The 17,872-nt window shown below is 43.1% G+C and overlaps 1 long non-coding RNA gene across 2 annotated transcripts in view; it reads right to left on the bottom strand.

Moving 5' to 3' along the window:
* Positions 1 to 17,667, bottom strand: part of LOC138153951 (uncharacterized) — an 18,747-nt gene extending 1,080 nt beyond the window's left edge. Inside the window, exons 1-2 of one of the 2 annotated variants that reach the window (XR_011166507.1) lie at positions 17,203 to 17,667; positions 15,714 to 15,890 (exon numbers count right to left, since the gene is read on the bottom strand). This is a non-coding gene — a long non-coding RNA (uncharacterized lncRNA). Of the gene's footprint in view, positions 1 to 15,713; positions 15,891 to 17,160 lie in introns of both variants that reach the window. The other variant, XR_011166506.1, reaches the window with a different exon arrangement.
* Positions 17,668 to 17,872: the final 205 nt, after the last annotated feature.

The following is a 17,872-nucleotide window of genomic DNA, read 5'->3' on the forward strand; positions in this document are numbered from 1 at the left end:
CATCAACATAGAAATCAACACAGACCCACAAACAAGGTCCAAGAGGTCAACACAAGCATCAGTAAAGTTCCAGGACCTCCAATACCCTCCATCAGGACTTCTGTAAACACACAACCAGAAAATTCTCTTTCAGGGCTTCCAGTGAGGTCCCAGGGCTTCTATACAAAGTATCACAAACAAACATCCACACAGACAGAACAGACAGAGTGCTGGGATACCACAAGTTTTCTCCTTCTCAACTCTGCCACCACAAGAGTTCCCTTCTCAGTTCTTCTCAGTTCTGCTCTCTCCAGCCCGGGCCTCTCCTTATATTATCATTAGCTCCTCCTCTCCCTGTTGCATCAGCAGCAGGAGTTCACAAGTTCTGCTTCTCAACAAAGACTTGATACAATCATGGGCAAGGCTCAAAAGCAACTTGAACTGAAACAAGGTGTCAACTAGATAGCTGAAACAAGGCATTGAATACTTCTTTGCTTGCCATTACAGTACTCAGCCTGGTGGCATGGAGTTCATGGAGTCAAAACTAGGCAGAGCAGCTGGTGGGAAAGGGAAGAGTTGACTGGAAAATTCTGAGCCCTCTATAAAGGTAGATTTGAGGGGGGAGGGGTGGAGGTTTTTATGGATCCAAAACCAAACAGAGAAGATGGTGGAGAGTGGACCCAAGTCAGCTCTATGTTTTAGGAATATCGACTTGGCAGCTGTATGAAGAATGGGATTAGAAAAGTATGAGACAAATTAGGAGGCTGATACTATGCTCCAGGTGAGAGCTGAGGAAGGTCTGGTCTAGACTGGTGGCCATGGGAGTAGAAAGATGGGGTTGACTGAAAGAGAAGAGCCAAGGTTGGCTGCCAAGTGGTGATGCTGGATGACGAGGATAGGATGGGGGTGTCTTTAGCAGAAATAGTTGAGGGTTTGGGAGGAGAAATGATCAATTCTGTTTTGGGAGTGCTGGGTTTAAGATGTCTACAGACCATCGGATAAGTGGTTGGTGATTTAGGACTAGAGCTCAAGTGAGAGATTAGGGATCACTATCAATTTAGGAGTCATTAGGATAGAAAGTCATTGGGATATTGAATTCATAGGAGATGATGAGATCATTGAAAGCTCAATAGAGAGAAGAGAATAGGGCCTGAGACAGAGGATGCCCACCCAAGGGCAGGAACCAATAGATATGTAGATTTAAAAGGATTTGGGGGGCAGCTAGGTGACAGTGAATAGAACACTGGAATCTGGAGGACCTGAGTTCAAATCTGACCTCAGACACTTAACACTTACTAGCCATATGACCTTGGGCAAGTCACTTAACCCCAATTGCCTTGTCTTGCCCCCTCCAAAAAGCAAAAAAAAAAGAGATTTCAGAGGTGAAATTCTTAAAGAAACAGGGAGAGATGAGATCAAGGTCACAAAGAAGGGTTGGCCTTGGTGGGGAGAAAAGCCTCTTCATCATCAGAGACAGAAGCAAGAGAGGAGAGGAGGGGACCGATTGTAAAGATGTTGGCTAGGATAGAAGATGTAGCTCATGGTGAATGGTCTCTGTTCTCTCTAAGTATGAAGTAAGGTCCTCTGCTGAAAATGCAAGAGGACAATGTGAAAAACTTGAGAGAAAAAGAGTCGCAGACTCCATGAGCCTCAATTTCTTCATTTATGTCATCAATATTTGTACTATAATTAGCTTATGGAGCAATTGCTAGGCTCCAATGAAATCATGGATGTGAAATACTTTGTAAACTTTAAAACTATATATAAATAGCTTTTTAAAAAATTTCTTTGGCCAAAGACAGGACCTCCCATCCATCTGAAAGGAGCTGACTCTTGCCAAGGCTCCTAGGAATGTTTAGGCCATTTTTTATAGCCCAGGGAAGCCCTGAGGAAGATCAACCAGCAACAGTGGCAATGCAGCTTCTTAGGAGAGAATATGAAAATCCACCCTCCACCCCACCATGTCAGTAGTATGTCTCTCTAGGGTGACAGAAAACCAAACGAATGGAATCCAATTGTTGCCATCAGTGGATTAAGGTAGTTTCAAAGGAAACATTAGGCATTAAGCAATTCCTTTTGATTCTTGTTCCTTGAGACACAAGCCCCAGCAGGAAAGACCGTCAAACTGAGGTTTGTTTGGATTAATAAAGTAAATGTGTCACACCCAGCCCTGGGCTGGATTGGGCCATGATCTGGGCCTGGGATCACCACACAGAAAGTTAATGTGTATCGCAAGTCCTGCAGAACTTGAGCTTGCCAGTTAATTGGCATGCACCCACAGGCCCCAGGTTTGAAAGCAATCCAACCTCAAAGTGAAGAATGCTGCAAAGGAACCATCCTTCTACCTCAGACTAAACAAGAAACATCTGGGCTATCTTGAGGCTCCTGAAGCCCACCCCTAGCAGAGATGTCCTAGCTGGATCTCAGATCATCATCAGGGTCAGTGTCAGGGCTGTGTGAACAGGCTGGCAAACCCCACCACAAAATCTCTTTGGAAGAAGAATGGCACTTTCTGAGCACTTGTTTCCAGATAGAGAGTTCAGTCGATTAAAACCCGATTTGCAGAAATGAAACTATTAAGTTATGGGAGAATAGCATCCACTAAGCCATGTAATCAACAATAATTATCAATCTATTGAAACTGATCGGTCAGTCCTACCCACCATAGAGTGTATCTGGACAAAACCCCTGCAGGGAACCCGAGAGAAGAGTGTCCTATTATACTAAGAAAGGGCAGCACCCAGACAGTCTTTCCAACTTTATTCAATGATATTCTAGTATGTTCAGCAAAAGGTACTGATCTACAATAAACAGAGTGCCAGCATTTTAATGAGCACCATTATCCCCCTAGTCTTGTCCTTCAGACATGATCTTTACTTTCTAAATGATATGTTTATCCTCTTCTTGAAGAGAGAATTCATAACACACCAACATGAAGCTTCTAAGTAGTCTAGAAGCCTCTGACCTCTTTTTTTAATCGTAAACCATATTTTCCTTCTTTTTTTTTCCTGACCTAATGCTAGTTTTCAAAACTTATAATTCCCTAACAGTTAGTTGTAGAAATGGGAATAGCAAGTGAAAATGGAAAACATGATCTAGGAAAGAGGTATATTTAGCAATCTTTGTTTGGTTTTGGTGAAGATAAAAACATAACAAGGAGAACAGAGAAAATTCCATCACTCCGGGGACATTGGTTCAAATAGGAACCACCCACCACTGAACCAGTCTCCCAATCTGTAATATAGCATTGGTTTGTTTTTTTTTACTCATCTAGGAGGGTCTGTGGATTGACAGTAAACTTGGGGGAGGGGGATGAATGTTCACTGGTAACCACCTGAAAAAAAGTTATGGGAACAGTGCAGACAAGGGGGTGCTGGAAAAGGTCTGATTATGTTCTGTTTTCCCACCCCACTCCCCTTGCCCCCACAGCCCCCTCTCCTTTGCCCTGCCCATTCTGGTTCCATAGATTTGTACTAGGAATGTTGGTGTAGAATTTTTAGTCTATGTCTATAATCTGAATGAGAGAAAAGGATTTCACCATTTTTCAGTAAGCTCAAAATAAATCTATCTAACAAGGTAAAATTAAGGCAAAAGTATATCTAAAGTCAGGTGATTGGGTTGAGATTCCCAGCTCTGCTGATTACTTTTTATTTGACACTGATAAAGTAATTTAACTCCTCTGGCTCTCAATACAATGAGGAGGGTGATCTTGATGGCTTCTCAGGTCCCTCCCAGCTCTAAAACCTATAGTGTTTTTAGAAGCAACTTTCTAATGCTACTAACCCTTGTATTTTCCCACCTCTATGCCTTTGATCACATCATTCACTCCTTCTGCCAGGTTCTCCTTCCCAACCCCATCTACTCTCCAGTGTCACATTTAAGTCTCACCTGCTCCATGAAGCCTTCCCTGAATAGTCAAACCACAGTGCTCTTCCCCTCCTTTGAGCTCTAGCACTCATTGCCAGGGCCTCTCCTTTGGCAGTTAATAACACTAATCACTCATATTTATTCAGTTCAGTTCAATACTTATTAAACATTTCACGTATGCTGTGCTTGGTACTGGGGATATGGAGGCATAAAAGAAAAAATCTTTGCCCTCAATTATGTTCTACTGAGGATCTACAATATGGGTATAGATGTGTAATATGTATTATAACTATTATTATATATTCATTCCTTTCATAAGGAAGAGAGCATTAACTACTGGGTTAGGAAGAAAGTTCATTCAGGCTTCCCATAGGAGAAAGAGCCTGAGCTGAGCCTTCAAAAAAGCAAAGGATGGAACTGAGGAGGAAATACATTACAGGAATGGGGCACAGCCTATGGTGAGAGATGGCATGTTGAGTTTGGGTGGCAACCAGAAAGCCACTTTGTCTGGAAAAGAGTTCATGAAAGGGAGGGAGATGGCACTGCATCCAGTCCCCTCACTTTCCTAGTCATCTCCAGCTGATCAGTGTCCTTCCTAAAATATGCCCCCCCCCCCCCGAACTGAATGCAGTCCTCGAGATGTGCACCAAGCAGGGCAGAATGAATTAGAATGTATCCAGTCCGAAGGACTTGTGTAATCACAGGATGCCTTGGCAGAGCTAAAGCATCAAGAACAAAGGAGTGAGTGGAGAGGGCCACTGGTCCTCTGCTGTTATCAGACCACACGAGAAGCACTGGATTCCACTTTGGGTGCCACGTTTCAGAAAGCCCATTGATGAGCTGCAGCATGGCCAGGGGAGCACATCAAAGATGATGAGAAGATGGAAGCGGCGCCAACTGATGCCCTGGAGCCGAGCTCCATCTTAAGGCATTTGAAGGGCTGTCATAAGAAAGGATGATTGCTTATTCTGCATGGCCTCAGAGAACTAGGAGCAAGGGGTCTAAGCTTCAGAGAGATGAATTTCTGCTCAATGTAAGGGAAAACTTTCTGATAATTAAGAGTTGTCCGAAAATAGAATGAGCTACCTCAAGAACCATTAGTTTCCATTGCCCTGCTCTTCAGGTGAAGGTTTACGGGATCACTTGTCACGAATGCTAAGGGAGGGGGTAAGGGAGTTCCTGCTCAGGTATAGGATGAACCAGATGGCCTTCGAGATCCCTTTGGTCATGACTTTTGTCTCCCTGATTTGATTATAAGGTCCCTGAAGGATGCACTTATACTTTATTCTCTGCATCAATCAACATGCATTTTTAATTTTTTTCTTTTTCTCTTTTTTTTATTTTTTAGTTTACATCATTCATTTTCATAAGATTTTGAATTACAAATTTTCTCCCCAATTTTCCCTACCCACCACCCCAAAACAGCATTCCCATTGAATATCCCCTCCCCCAATCTGCCCTCTCCCATATCTTCCCCCATCCCCGCTTCGACTTTCCAGTAGGGCACGGTGGGTCTCTATGCTCCAGTGCCTGTATATCTCATTTCCCAGTTATATGTAAAATATTAATTATATATATATATATATTTAAATATTTGATTTTAAAATTTTGGATTCCAGATTCTTTCCCTTCTTCCCTTGTCACCCACCTTCACTGGAAAGATAAGCAATTCCATATAGGTTGTACACGAGTAGCTATGCAAAATGTTTCCATAGTGGATATATTGTGAAAGACTGATTATATATCCCGCTATCCTATCCCACCCCCACTTGTTTTATTCTCTACTTTGATCCTTTCCCTTTTCAAAAGTGGGTGCTTCCAATTTCTTTCCCCCCACCTCCCTGAGCCTTCCCTCCCTTCCATTATCCGCCCTCTCTTCCCCTTCCCCTCTACTCTCCTGTAGGGTGAGATACCCTATTTAGTGTGTATGTCATTCCCTCCCTAAGCCAAATTCAATGAGAATAAGGTTGACTCATTCCCTTTTGCCTTCCTGTTCCCTCCATTGTAACAATTTTCCCTTGCCTCTTCTATATGAGATAATTTACCCCATTCTGTCTCTCCCCATCTCTTCTCATTACCTTCCTCTCTCACCTCTTATTTTTACCTTTTAAGTATCATCCCTTCCTATTCAATTGGTCCTGTGCCCTCTGTCTATGTATACCTGTAAACATAAATACACACACATATGTATTCATATGCCCTTATACCCTCTTATATAGACATATATATGTATGTATACATACACACATATACATACATATATATATATACATGCACATGTATAAATTTCTATTCCCTTCAGCTATTCTCATATTGAGAAAAGTTTCATAAGTTACAATTATCATTTTTCCATGTAGGAATATAAGTAGTTCAGCTTTGATAAGTTCCTTATGACTTCTTTTCCCTGTTTACCTTCTCAAGCTTCTCTTGCTTCCTGTATCTGAATGTCAAATTTTCTATTCAACTCTGGTTTTTTCATCAAGAATGCTTGAAAGTCCTCTATTCCACTGAATGACCATATTTTCCCCTGGAACATGATACTCTTTTGCTAGGTAGGTGATTCTTGGTTTTAATCCCAGCTCCTTTGACCTCTGGAATATCATATTCCAAGCCCTTCGATCCCTCAATGTGGAAGCTATCAGGTCCTGAGTTACCCTGATTGTGTTTCCACAATATTGAAATTGTTTCTTCCTGGCTTCTTGTAATATTTTGCCCTTGATGTGGGAATTCCTGGCTATAATATTCCTAGGAGTTTTCTTTTTGGAATCTTTTTCAGAAGGTGATCAGTGGACTCTTTCAGACTCTATTTTGCCCTCTGGTTCTAAAACATTATGGCAATTTTCCTTGAGAATTTCTTGAAGGATGATTTCTAGGTTCTTTTTTTGATCATGGCTTTCAGGTAGTCCAATAATTTTTAAATTATCTCTCCTGGATCTATTTTCCAGGTCAGTGGTTTTTCCCATGAGATATTTCACATTGCCTTCTATTTTTTTTTTCATTTGTTTGGATCTGTTTGATAGTATCTTGATTTCTTGTAAAGTCACTAGCTTCCATTTGCTCCAATCTAATTCTGAAGTAATGATTTTCTTTAGTGAGTTTTTGAGATTCATTTTCCATCTGGCAAATTTGGCTTTTTCCTTCTCCTCATTGCCTTTTTGACCCTCTTTTGCCATGTGAGTTAGTCTATTTTTTTAAGGTGTTATTTTCTTCAGTCAGGTTGTTGACTCTCATTTCATAATTTTCTTGCATTGCTCTCATTTCTCATCCCAATTTTTCCTCCACTTCTCTTATTTGATTTTCAAAATCCTTTTTAAGCTTATTAAAAATATTTTATTTAATTATTTATTATTTAAGCTTATTAAAAATATGGCCTGTAACTAGCTCATATTTTTCTTGGAAGCTTTTGGTGCAGGAGTTCTGAATTTGCTGTCTTCCTCCTGTTCCATGCTTTGATTCTTTTTGTCCCCAAAATAGGAGTGTAAAGTTGGGTTGTTCTGTGTGCTTTGCTTCCTTTGCCTGTTCATGTTGCCCCTCAACTGCTTGACTTTGGGTTTTTTTTTTTGCTATAGAAGAACTCTGCTGCCAGAAACAGGAGCCTTATCCTAAACACTGGGGTTTTCTCAGCTGCTGAAAGCATTAGTTGGGTGCCCTCTCTGAAGCCTCCACCCACTCTGGCAAGCTGGTCATGCACCCCAGGACCTCCACCCTGGACAGCAATCCAGATCCAAGCAGGTTAAAGCAAGAGTGATTACCCTTCAGACTGGTGGCTTGGTCCCCCTACACTCTGCAGATCAGGAGCTGAAGCTGCCACGTGGCAGTGGCTACATGGCATGGCACCTCAGTGGCTTCTCTCCCCCGGGGGCAAAGGCTGACTGTACTCCCAACTACTTGATCCCAAAATCCACACTGCACTGACCTCTCACTTTGTCCTTGGCATCTATGGGTTGATAATTCTGGAAACCACCACAGCTGCTGGTGATCTGAAGTCCCTCCAGCCACCAGCTGGTCAGGCTACCTTGGGGCTAAGACCTCCAGCTCGAGTGGGGCTGGGGTGGGCTCCCAGAGCACTGCACTGGCTGCTTGTTGCCAACCTGCCAGGCTCTCCTCAGTGGGATGTTAGCTTCTCTGTGTCATTTTGTGGGTTCTGTAGCTGCAAAATTTGTCTAGAGTCATTTTTTACATGAATTGGGGGAGGTGGGAGCTGGAGCTGCAAGGAAGTCCTGTTTCTACTCTGCCATCTTGACTCCGCCCCCAACATGCATTTTTTAAACATTTAGCAAGTTCTAGGGCTTAGGACCACGCCTTGAAAATACAATATGAAATAGGGAGACAGTCATAAAAGTAAAAGGAGCATCAGAGCTGAGAGCAGAAGACCTCTATTCTAGACCTAGCTCATTTCTAGCTGAATTACCTTGGGCCAGTCCCCATACCTCTTCCAGCTTTGGTTTTCCCATTTGTTGATGGTGATACTTCAATTCCAGAAGTATGTATCCTGGAGGATTTCACATTCTGCTGTGCCCTACTTTCATTCACACTAGTGCTACCAATCTCACAGGGAAGCTTTAAGGAATGTATTGTACACACCTTAAAATGCTAGGGAAATGGGAGTCATCAGTACCAGCAGAGTAAGGAGCAGAGGTACTTTGTAAGTATTTGTGCTGGGGCCTTTATCTCATCTGGGGCGAACACATCATTACAATGGTCTGCCCCAGGAGCATGTGAATTTCCAAGTTTTTTTTTTCCTGTCTTAGTGTTGAGTTAACTGCCAGCCACATGTCCATACTACTCTTTTGACCAATTATAGACCTTAGCAAGATGGCCAACTGGTCCACCCTCTGTCTGGTGTGTGAATCCCTTCACACCCTGACTCCAGCATACTTTTTCAACATTATTACTCCATCATTAGTCCTCTCTTGCACCACTTCATGCACTCTATGGTCTCTCTGAACTGTCTTTGCTGTTCCTCATAGATGACACTCCACATTGCCTTTGTGCTGATTGTTTCCCAGGCCTGAATTGCACTCCTTTTTTACCTTGTCCTTTTAAAATCCCCAGTTTCCTTCAAAACTCTTATAAGAGACCTTTCTCAATTAGCCTCCCCCAGTTCTAAGTACCCTCCCCTTCAGAAATGACCTTATATTTACTGTAAAGACCCCACAGGCTCAGATTTGGTACATTGCCTTCTTCTCAGTAAGGGTTTCTGAGTTTGGATTCCAATAGATTATTTTCATATCCTGGGGGGAACCTACCCCCCCCAAAAGGGAACCAGACTGTTTTTTAACTCTCTGGCTTATTAATGCCCCCACCTAAGAGGAGTTTTCTAAAACAAAGTTTAAGAATGACTTATGTCAGGAACTCTCCCAAAGGGATGAAGAGTCCTTTTTAGTATGTTTTGCATGATTTCACACATGTAATTGACATCATATTTCTTGCCTTCTAAATGGGTGGGGGAGGGAATAGAGAAAGAAAATTTGAAAGTCAATTTATTTTTAATATATTAAAAAATAAATAAGTAATGAACTTTTTTAAAAAGTCCTCTTCAGAAAAGTATTCAATATACAAAGTTGATCAGATAAAACGATTCCCTCTATCCAAAAGAGCTTAAAGCACAGAAGATACAGAAGGACACATTGACAGACATAAAAAAGAATAACATATAACTCTTATTAAAGTCTCCCAAGAGGTTGATATTTAAAGCATTAAAGCAGGAAACACTTTGTGGGATTGTCTAACAGATATTGTACCCTCACCTCTGATGTGAGTTATCTGAGTAACTCACTTAAGGTCTATGTTTTCTGGCAAGCCGGGGTCTAACTTGGTCTGGTCCTCCTGGTAAGTGGTCATCTTTTCTGAGAAGACACTTTGAAAATCATCCCCTCATGTGCAACCACCATCCTGACTCCTGAATTCATGATGTTGCTACCAAGGCTAGAAACATCCATCTCACAATTGTGATTCAGTCACCCATGTTCAGAGAAAGAAGCACAAAGCAGAAAAAGCTGCCAGGATGCCCTGTCTAGGCCACCACACACGTTGCCATGTGTGGATAGCGGCCATATCTGCTCAGGGATAGAAGGTGAGGGGAAGAGCTTGCTGGACATCTGAGGAAGAACTTAAAGAATGCTAACCTACTAAATAGATGAGAAAAGAGGAAATTTGTGACAACATAGTCCTGTTAAAGTGGGCACCTCTTCGTGCTCAGGTGTCACTTTTCTTTTGCACCACACTGGAGCCAAGGGATCCTCTGGTCATATATTCCTGTCAGCAAGAGGCCAAGGCACATGAGTCATCAGAAGGGACAATTATAGAGTCACCAGAAGCATCCAGGACATATGGAAAGTGACCCAGACACAGCTGGGCAAGGGTGGGAGTGGTCCTTGGAGTATCTCTAATACATTGCATGATCCATGCATATATGTAAACAACACATACATGTTGTTTCTCCCAATAGAATGGAAGGTCCTTGAGGGCAGGGACTATCTCATTTTTGTCTTCCTATCCCCACCACCTGGCAGAGTGCTTGGAACCCAGCAGACGATTTAATAAATATGTGTTATGCAGCTGATTGGGCTTAAAGATAAAGCTAATCGGGCCATGGAGATTGTCATGGATCTAGTTACCTCATTAGCACCAGCTGGGCCCGTGGAATGCCAGCCCAGCCCCGTGGGCAGAGAAAATGTACCATGGGTGACTATGCATGTGGGCAGAGCCCCAGGAGCACAGTGGTGTGCATCATTTCTGCAGTCTTCATTGGTTCCTCTCCTAGTAGCTACCTTAAACCCAGGGAAGGAGGAATTTATTTTATCACTCATTAAGCTATCTTGGAATTGTTGATAGCTCTGTTTAATCTAAAAGCCCCTAGAACAATGACTAAATCCAGTTCAAATAGGAAAAAAAAATAGGCTTCCTCATACTAAAAAAGGAAAAGCTGGAATCCCTGTCACTGAATAGACATTCAGGGGGGAGGGGTCACTCTTGTCTAGGCTCCAAGCCTAGAATCAAGAACCTTTGGGTTCTAGATTCAGAGCTAGACGATGTCTTAGAGGTCCTCACCTAGTACAGCCTCCTCATTTGACACAGGGAGAGTATCTCAAGCCCTGAGAAGTGAAGGACTTTCCCAAGGTCCTCTGGCTGTACTCTGGTCACTTCCTGATTTGTATTACTAGAGGCAAGTCTGTGCTGTGGACTCCACACAGTAAAATGGGAATTCTGTGACAATCTTAAAGGGAAATTGTGAGAATGAATTAATGGCTCTAAACTCCTTGGAGGTAGATACTTAGTTGGAAGAGCCTTAGATACCTCTAGTGATAACAGCCCTCCCTTAAGCCACCTTGGCTTTCCATCTTTTAAGAAGAAAAACATAAAAATCTTTTAAAAATTTTTTTAATTAGATAAAACTTTTTGTTTTCCACACCTTCCATTCCACCAAGAGCCCATCCTCAGGTCCCAGCATGCTCCAGGGAGCCAGCTGTCCAAGCTGTCCTGCTTGCTTGACTCCCTCTCAGATAAGAGTTATCCCCCGTCCCACCCCCTCACACACAAACATCAGTCCTCAGGTTTACTCTTTTCTTGGTGGGCTTTCATAGAAAAATAGCAAGAGGAAGAAACTGATTGATTTTCTTAGCTCTTACGAAAAGTTTTAAAGATTGAAAAATGAGCCCTGTCTTGTCTAAGCAAGGAATAATAAATAAAGGCAGGTGTGAAGGGCTGGAATTGAAAACAGCTGGATATGACGGATGGGCTCTGACTTCTCTGGAGCGTCAGTCTTTAATCCCTGTGGCTCAGCGTGAATATTTCCCTCCTGACGCGGTGCAGAAATAATAAATGGAGCATAGCATATGGAGGGGTTATGAATGCAGAGCAAAGAGGAAGAAGGGGATGGAGAGAGAGAGAGAGAGAGAGAGAGAGAGAGAGAGAGAGAGAGAGAGAGAGAGAGGAGACAGAGAGAGAGAACCACACTTAACCTTTCATGAACTGACTTCTACCTTCCCCCTTTTGAAGCTGGGCAGGGGACACTGCTTTGCCATTTCTCCAGACAAGAACCCTCCTGCTTTCACTAAAGACACCCTAAAAGGAGAATCTTGTCAAGCTTGAACTTGCAGCTTAGTGGAATGCTCAGGAGGAAATTTGTCGTTATGGAGAGAAGAAAAATCCATCTCAAGTGCACTATATCAGTGCCACCAAAACATTTTTTTTTTTTGGAACGAAGCAAAACACTCTATCTTCAAATTTTAAAAGTGGGCTCCCCCCTCCCTCCCTCAAACAACATCAGGATCTTTCACTCCAAAGGGGACTTCAAAACTGAGAAGCTGACGTTTACCCAGAGTTCCAACAGTGCCCCTGCCATGATGCCCAGGAAGATTCAACCACAAAAGCTCACAATCTTCGGCCTGGTTTTGTTGATCATGCTGGCAGTGGTTTTTATAACCAGAGCCAGTAGCAAGAGCTCATTAGGCATTCCATTACATAGTTGCCCCAGGCAGCTAAGGACTACCTAGTCCCTGATATCTGTGACCTGGATAATATTAGCAAAATTGTCATCAACACTTGTGCTCCCCTCTGGAATATGCTGATGCCATCAATTATCCTGGTTTCTAGAAATCCTTAGGAGATGCACCTCAGGTCCTAAGTGCTGAGATTTCACTGGGACCATTTATGTAAAATACATAAAAGTGACCTGGCCAGTCTCCTTGGTGGTCCCAGTGACCAAAAACCAGCCACCCGCCTTCTGCATCCCATGCTGGGATCCATGAGCCTCTGGGTCTCAGAAATGAAATCGAGCAGTGCAATGCATTTATCCAGTCGGGGTGCACCCTTTATGTTCATTTGTGATTTTCGATTGGAGCACCAATTAGCCCAAGAGAAGCATTTTGGAGAGATTTTGGAGGGAGGCAAATGAGCAGTTTTGAGTAGAACGTCTCTTTTAATATATATTTATGACATCTGGGTTGTCAATCACCCTGGGAGAGAAATCAAAAACTTTGCAGCTCATATTTCTCAGGGTCTTAAGGAGGTGATAATGGTTTGCAACATGGTCAGAAATCTGGGCCAATCAGGTTTTAGCAATTAGCTGAAAATTCTTATTTCAGAACCTTTCTCACGTGCATTCATTCAGTGGGGGCTTCCAAACCCCCTTGGTTAACTCTTAATGCTAACACAATTCTGAAATCCTGGCTAGGTTTCCTTCTCTGCCACACATTTCCATGTAAGAAGCATTAAAAATATTTTTCCAATTTGTATTTGGACTGGCTTTATTTTTCAGTGGCACATTCTCCACCCTTCTCCTCCTCCTCCCCTACTCACTAAATGTTTAAAGCTTGGAGCATTACTTTATCCTTCAGATTTGTTCTTGACCTATAAATTGTGTGTGGTACATATGCCTGTGGGTCATATACCCCCACCAGAGAGTTGCTGCTTGAAATTTTTAGAGAAGGAGTTCTTGAGAGGTACCATGGATTCTAGCTTGTATCCACGTGACATCCCCAGATGCCAAGATCGACCCTGGAGAAAGGAGATCAGCAGAAACACTGACCAGGGCTAGAGGGAACCATCTGCTTTCTACTAAAAAAACAACCAAACAAAAACCAATATCTGGTCAATTCCTTAACAATCTCCCAATAAACAGCCTCCACGAGTAGATGTCCCAGATGTGTAGGGATGGATAGTCAGAACTCTCAGAAATCAGTTTTTTCCTATCACTACTTTTCTCATATTGAGGGACCCTGGGATGGCATGTGTCTTGACGTGTATAGATGAGAATTAGTTGGGCCTCTTCACAGACTCAGTCTCCCCAGATCCCAATCACAAGATGAATAGTCAATACTTACTGCTGTCTCCAAACCAGGGTGTCTTGTCTCCTGGTAACCTCCTTACCCCTCCCCCACCTTCATTCCCAGTAAAACTTTTGAATGACATGGGATCAAAATCCATTATTTTCATGGTACTGTTTATCTAGCTCAGCTACTTTCAAAAGAAAGTCAACATCAAATAGTATTACTTAACTGTGAGGGGAGGGAGAAAAGAGGAAGGAGGACCAAACTTTGGTCCACACGGTATCTCCTGACAGCCTTTTATACTAACAGGTTAACTCTGTGACTGTTCCCACGTGACTCCCCATTGACTAATACTGTACATGGGTGAAAAGTATGATTCAGGTAAAACATTTCCCCATTAAGTTTCCTCTGAAACATGAAGAGACAGCCTCCTCCCTTCCCCCACACTCCCCACGGTCAAATACAGATTGTACTCTTGGGAGCTCAGCTTGGCTTAATGTATAACCAGCCCAAAGACTTTGAGAGTAAGTGCTGACAGGTCTTCCACCCTTCAGGATTAGGGGCCTTCACAGAGTTACAGAGTCACATAACTTGAGAGTTAGCAGAGGCCTTTAATATCCATCTGGACCAATCTGTGCACCCACTATAATGGGCCAGGTAGGTGGCTGTCTAGCCTCCGGGGACCTCCAAGGAGGAGATACCCACCACCTGTCAAGGCAGACCATTCCATAGCTCTTAATTGTTAGGCACCACCTCTGTGATTCCCACCCTCTGCTCATGGGTCCTCTGCAGCCAAACAAAATGAGTTCGACACCTCCTCCCCACGACAGTCCCTCAGATGTTAGAATATTTGGCTACCATGTTTTCCCTGGGTCAAACATGCCCAGCTCCTTCAAATGAGAGCATCGTAAATGACCTGAGAGTGTTAGTCCTCTGACCTTCACCATTCCATGTGTGATCAGAATTGCTTCTGAAGGATCTAGTTAGAAGACTGACCCTTGGTCTCCCTGTGTAGGTCAGACAAAAAGGACCTGAGATGGTATTTCCCTCTGATAGCCGTGATCTACTTTCCAGATCTCCTTGCCACTTTGGTGAGGCTTTCTGCTTACAGATGTGGCTGCTGTACCCCCAAGGAGGCCGTAAGGTCCTGGAGAGCACACAGCGCTGGGGGGGCATCCGAGGGCAGGTCTTCTCATTCCCTAAGGAACTCTTCCCCAGTACTGTTGGCCTCAGGAACACAACCAAGTTTTGTTTTTGTTTTTGTATCCCAAGCCTCTTTAGCCTAGCACCTTACACGCTTCACAAGTATTTGTCCGATTGAATGGAATAATATAATTTTGACACCTATATTTAATAATCATGTGATTAGATGTACAAGTTGCAGGTTGAAAAAGAGTCCCAGTAGTTACAGGACTGCTATGAAATAAATTTAAATGCACCTACAGACACAACTGAAAAATAAGTCCTAAGTGTATGTGAGGCAGATTCATTCCACCAATCGAAGGTGTGTTGGCTCTCTGCCATATGTGGTGCTCAGTGCCCTTCTAGATTTCGGTGATCACCTTGTGACCCACAGCATTCCAGAGGAAAAAAGGGAGCACAGGAGTAATGGGAAGAGTGCTGAGTTCAAATGTAGCCTCTGACATGGCCTAGCTGTGTGAGAATGGGAGAGGTATTTCATATCCCCAAGCCAAGGTTTTTTCATCAACAAAGTGGGGATAATATCCAGAAAGACCTCACATGATTGTTATGAAGAAATGACATGTAAAGTGCTTTGTAAACTTGGAACACTGAAGTACCACCAAGGACCTTGGTGTCTCATTGGTCTAGTTGACTTTGCCAGGTTGCAGATAACAACTGGTCATCCCTTGCCCTTCCTGTGCCATTCTCATATCTGTCCTCTGATAATTTCCCCATAAGGAGTTCCACCCAACATGCAGGAGTCCTTCCTCAAGTTCTCTTGATCTTGTAAGGATACCATTGTAGTATGAGGGCTGCACCTTGGTTACCCATCCCTCCATCTTGCCTCCTGACCAGGCAGTGTATTCTTTCACTCTTACATTTCCTAGATGACAGACAAACTTTATTCCTCACCTCTTATGTAATTCTCTCTTTGTAATGTGCAGCATGCCCCGTGCACACACACTCTCCATCTCTTCACTCCCTTCTGGTGATGACCAGCTGCATTTGTTTGGAGAGAGCAGCACTCTGGGACCCATAGCCGGCATTACTGGAATCATATAGATATGAAGCAAAGATGGGTCTTTCCCTCTGGAAGAAATCATTAAGAGATTATGGCAATTTCCTTGAGGCAATCCAATGCTCATTCTTGCTTTTGTTAAATGTTTAGGCTAAACATATTGTCTATCTTTAGTGTTTGTCCAGGACAGTATTCTGAGAGACTGTGTGGCCTAGTGGATAAAGAATTGGCCTTGGGGCAGAGCCAGAAAGACCCAACTACAATTCCCCTCTCTGACATATACATTTGCAACTCTCTAAGAGACAAGTTTCCTTGTCTGGGAGCTCTTTATAGCAATAAAATCACCCATCCACTTCCCTTTCTAGCTTTATTTTCTAAAGTGCAAGTAAAGTATGCTTCTGTTTGGATTGATCTCAATGGCTTAAAATTGGGAGAACATCTCACTCAGTAGAATTGTCTCTTATTCATTCCCGTTTTGCAGCAACCCTGGGAAGATGCACGAGTGAGAAGCTACTTTCCCAAAGCTCAGACGAGTTCTGGTCTCTACCTAATCACTCCGGAGAACAAACCTGAGCGCACACTCAATCTATATTTAAACAAGATCTGAACAGGCTAGAATCTCAGTTTTCCCAATGCGCCCTGGGTAATTCCCTGCACAGCGGGCTGTGAATGGACCCTCAGCATTTCAGTAGCTAGCCTACGACAAGACAGAGTGCTGGGAAGAAAGGTCATGACAAAATCAAATAAAAATATGCCCCAGGATGATTTAATTTGAACCCTTGGGAAAGCTCAAGGGGTTTTTAAGCATGTATGTTTTAATAGGATGCAGATTTGGGGGAGGGTAGGGGGGTGAAGTGTCATAAGGGAACTGATAGATTAGTGAGATGAGTTAAGGCAATATTATTCAAAGCATTATGGGGACGTACTATACAAACATTGTGAAAGTAATTGAGTGTCTAATAGCAGCCAATTAAGTGCTTTTATTGCTGGATGATGAAATATCGGTCAGGTTCACTTGCAGCCATAAGTTTAATCTATCCTTCCACTTACATATCGCTATAGCTTGGTTATTCCAGAGACCAGCATGCAAGAGATTTGTCATTTTTAACCTTGATATTCTTTTTTTAAAAAAGAAATTGCACATTACGGGCCTTTCTTTGGTTAATCTGAGCATGGTTAACACTATCACCCCAAAGTGGGGCGCTGGGAAGAGAAACGAATCCTTCCTTGTGCAGTGGTTCTTCTGTTAGAGTCTCCACCAAATTACAGACACCCAGAGCTGGAAGATGGCTCAGAGCCTGATGGTCCAACCTAAACCTAGACAAGAAAACTCCCCCTCACCAGCATCCCTCACAACTGGTCCTCCAGAAGCGGCTTGAATACCTCCAGATGGGGGATGGACCTGCCATTTCCCAAAGCAGCCCAATCCATTGGTAGATGGTTCTGTTGGGAAATTTTCCTTATGTCTCTTTACAATTTCCATTCTTTCCAACCTTCAGGCACCAAGTGGAACAAGTCAGGTCAAATAGCTGAAGACTACAATCACGTGCCCCTTGAGCTTTCTCTTCTCTGGGCTAGTTCCTTCAACCAGTCCATCAAAGCCCTTTGCCATCCAGGTTGGGTCGCCCTCTTCTGGACACTCTCCACCTTAGCAAGGTCCTTCCTAAAAACAGCAACCAGCCCTAAACACAGAGTCCCAAATGTGGTCTGACCAGGGCAGAGGACAGCAAGACTCAGACAGACTCAGACTTCCCCATTGGAACTAACTCTCTCTCTCTCTCTCTCTCTCTCTCTCTCTCTCTCTCTCTCTCTCTCTCTCTCTCTCTCTCTCTCTCTCTCTCTCCTTCTTCTCTCTGACTCTCTCTCTGTCTCTTTCTGTCTCTCTCTTTTGATTCAGCCCAAGATTGTATCTACTCTCTCTGCAGCTACCTCATACCCTTGACTCACATGGAATTTATAGACTACCACACCCTCAGATCTTTTTCAGATGAACTGCTGTCTAACCATCTTCCCCTATTGCCTCATTCTGGCTTGGAGGTGATTCTGAGTTCTT

The sequence above is a fragment of the Petaurus breviceps genome, unplaced genomic scaffold, assembly GCF_028583685.1.
Source record: "Petaurus breviceps papuanus isolate PSGF00001 unplaced genomic scaffold, PetGlider_PUasm1.0 91041, whole genome shotgun sequence".
In the NCBI taxonomy this organism is placed as follows: Eukaryota; Metazoa; Chordata; class Mammalia; order Diprotodontia; family Petauridae; genus Petaurus; species Petaurus breviceps.